This window comes from Teleopsis dalmanni, chromosome 2 (genome assembly GCF_002237135.1).
Source record: "Teleopsis dalmanni isolate 2A chromosome 2, ASM223713v2, whole genome shotgun sequence".
NCBI classification, from domain to species: domain Eukaryota; kingdom Metazoa; phylum Arthropoda; class Insecta; order Diptera; family Diopsidae; genus Teleopsis; species Teleopsis dalmanni.
This window is the reverse complement of record NC_051847.1, coordinates 212,034,355-212,038,480: the sequence shown is the minus strand read 5'-3', so window position 1 is coordinate 212,038,480 and position 4,126 is coordinate 212,034,355.

Here is a 4,126-nt window from a genome sequence, read left to right as displayed (position 1 = left end):
GATTGATTATTACTTAATAAAACAGGGCAGGAAGCAGGTGATGCTGACTACTGTACTGCCTGAAATGTAGTACACATTGTGCTTCCATGCACCTTGGTTAAGTAACTCATAATTCCAGCTACGAGTATGTTGTGAAATTCAAAGAAATCTAATACTTTATTAAAAGATACCAACTCATATGCAGTAATTAAAGTAGCAACTAATATATAGTAATATGTAAATCAGTTCAAAGGCTGATGTTACAAAGCACGATGAGTAGATGATAAACATCTCTTTGCAACCTTTACATATTATACAACATGTATATAGTCATATATGTCATATATTGTAAATAATTCTTTTTTATATAATATATGTATACATTTCTGCTTTTGAAATTCTCTGCTCTTCTGCTTTAACACATTTCTAGTTACTTTAATCCTTTTGTCTGTTACTGATTTTACTGCAAGAGATAAGATTGCATTTATAATTGTGCCTCTGCCTGTACACAATCTCGTTCCGTGTCAATTTATATCCTTCAACACTTCAATGAATAAAAGTGTGGAAAAACTGAAAACCCGCCACTATTTAACAGCAATAAAGTGCGAATTTAATTTTCCCAAAAGCTGTTCCAAACCAAATCCTCTGTCTGTCTGTCTGTCAGTCTATTCGTTTATCTGTAGGTCTGTAAGTGTCGGTGCTTTGCTTTACTTTGATTTGCCTGGCTTTACTTTGTTGCATGCAATCCTTTTAAGTGCTCCTATATATGCTCCTGTACGCTAAGTGTTATATATAATAGTATATTTATTTATATATATATATATGTATAGTATGTTTGTTTGTATTCACAGGGTACTAAACAGCACCCAATTTGAAAATTGCTACATTTTTATACATTTTCATTTGTTGACCTTATCAAGATGTTCTCGCTTTAAGTTACAACTTTTTTTTATTCCAACCAAATATTTTTTCAGATACTTTTTTTTTGTATTTTTTTACACGAACCAACAAAAAGATAGATAGAAGTATTCCCTATATACTGCTTTTGTACACTTTTAAATATAAATAAGATTTTGTAATTTCGATAAGACCATTTATATATTGTTGTTGTTGTTGTTGTTGTACTTCTTATTATTTGTGATAGATTTTGTATTAGTGAGAAGAAAAAGCAAAAAAAAAGGATAAAAACATCACACGCTAATGTTAAGTACATCCCTGTGCCTCTGCTGACATTTCTGCTGCTACAGCTACAGTCGCTTCTATAACTGCTGCTTGTGTTGTTCCTGTCGTTACTAATGTTTTGTATTAGTGATAAGCAATCTATTTTAACGTAATTCGTTGGTATGGAATTTTTGGCTTTAGCATCTGCTTTTCATGATAATTTCACTAATTGAATTGCACTGATTTTGATTACAGATTTTACCTCATAATGCGCGTTTAATGGTTTTCAGTTGAGAGCATTACTGTAGCTGCTTATGGCACATGACAAGCCACTGACATAATTAAAGTTGATAAGAATTATAATAATTAATTCGTTTCTGTTCTGGCAAAGAGCAAAAACATTAATTACTTAATTATTTTAAAATGTTTTGAATTTTCATTTATATATAGAAATAAAAGTATTTAAAAAATATTTATAAATAAAGAGATATAATTGGGTACTGACTTTAAAAGGATATTTTATTTTTAATGAATATTAGCAATGTGACATAAATAAACTATGCAAATTTTGAATAGAGCAGCTTGAGCAAACCCAAAAAGTTTTAAGGGATAATTAAATTATAATATCTTTATAAGGTAAAAGAATAAATTTTGAGTTAAGAGACTTGTATCATTTAAAAATTAAGGTAAAATCATTCTTACCCAGGTGCCAAGTATAATAGTAATTTACTCATACCAGTCAATATAGATCTGGAATTTTGGCGACCTCATACTAACTTAGATGGAGTATGTTGACAGTTATTTTATAACAAATTGATTATATTATTGAATATACATGTATATTATAGTACAATGTAGGTGTTTTTGTATCAAGCTTTGAAACATTTTTTAGCAAATATAGTATGCCATGACCTTCTGCCTTCCTTCCAATTGGAACGGTTTCAACAAATCTGTATCCATGAATTCTAAAATAGTTTAATTAAATCTGGCTTAATGAAAGCTAGCACCTCCTTGTTCTGTCCGTTTTGATAAAACGGTCAAACAAACACATACATTTAGGTGCTTAATAAGGTTCAGCATATCTAAACCTTATTTATTATTCTTATTTTAGAATTTTTTGGAAGACTTAAGTTGCATTAGCAGATACAACTTTTACATAGCATATCTAAGAATAAAAATTGGAGTACTCACTTATGACTTTCACGATAACTGCAAGATTTTAAGCTTTGTCTTGTAGCAGTATGGTTGCATATAATTAAACGTTGTATTTTATACTGTACTATTTATTTATATTTATTTATTTATACTATTTATACTATACTATTGTTTATACTATTTATATTATGAAATTAAGATGAGCCAATAGTCGGAGTGCTAGCTAACAACACATAAAAAATCTCGAAAACATAAAAAGTGCCAGCTAACAGCATCAAAATAAAAAACAAAAAGTTAAAAAAAATGAAAAAAGAAAAATATTATATTTAGGAAACATTTATATGTCAGCTTTGAGTTTTTTTTCATTATGAAATCTTGTCTCAAAATCGATTAAATAAAAATTTAAATCAGAAAAATTTTACTATAAAAAATACAAGTGTCTCCAAATAAAAGCATTAACCTTTTCTTTAAAATCAAACCATACATTTGTTTATTTACTTTTATAATTAAGTGAATATCAATCAGCATTTAACAGTTGTCATTAGACCTTTTGACTTCTGTTAGTGACGTACTGACTCGTTAAATTCTTATGCTGTCAAAGTAAGAAGTGGACTTAAAAGTAGTTAGGCAGCATAGTAAAGATACACTTGACACTTGTTTGACTTCTCTCACCTGTCAAGTACGTCTAATGGACAGTTAATAGCACGCTTACCAAAACTTCGTGTCGTACTTCAACTTCAACTTCAGCTCTACTCTATTTTATACTATACTCCAATACCACACCGTTCAACTCAATTCGCTTAGCCTTACTACACTTCATTCGAAATTAAAACTACAATAGCTAGTTTAGTCAACTGACTGCCAGAATTGGACAAGTTGTAAAGGTACTCGCAAGTCACAATTACTTTGGCCCACAATTAATTATGTCATTCACGTTTGAAACCGTAATCCAAAACAATAAAAAAAAATATATCTTACAATTTTTTTTATTTCTTGCAATTTAAAGTACTGGCATTTCTTACATTTGACCAAGCCAAGCTCATGCCAAAAAAGCCTGGCTCACAGCAGCAGAGAAGTTATGCTCAAAATGAGACATTGTCAGGCTTAAGCGACAATGCTTTTAGCTGTCAAACGCTTTTAAGACTAGCTCGCGCGGGTCTATTTTTTTTATTATTTCTTATTTTATTTTTATTATTTACTTTTATTACTTATTTCGGACTCAAAGTCACATTTGCGGCTCAAGCGCTTTGATCTGTCATTTAAGAAATGCTAAAAGCGCAAGCGTACTGTGATTTTAAAGTAAAACAACAATAAAATGTAGTCGAAATAAAAACAAAATTAAAAATATATAAAAGGTAAAATTATTTAAAAAAGTAATTTAAATATATAAAAAATCATTTCTTTTTTAAACCCCAATTTTTTTTTGTTTTTTTTTTTTGTGGCTTAGAACGTGTTGCTTATGTTCTTTACCTGCTACTCGCTTAAGCTCAACCCTGTTTTTAGTTACTAAAGTCGGTACCAAGAGGTTATAAAGTGGGCAGCGGGCGCTTTGCAGCACGAGTTTTGCATGCCGACAATGTTTCTTATTGCAAATTTTTTTTAATGTACTATGTATGGTCTAACCGTAGAGGTTTCTTCATGGATTCATTTTATTTAATTTTTATAATCCACAAAAAATGTCGGCACATTTTTTCCTCGCATTTAATTGCTCATTTTAACATTTGATTTATTTCTTGACAAATAAAATGTTGTGGTTTTGCTCTTTTGTTACTAAATTTTAACATAAATTTATTTTGTGTTAATTTAATACTTTTTATTATGAATCATTTTA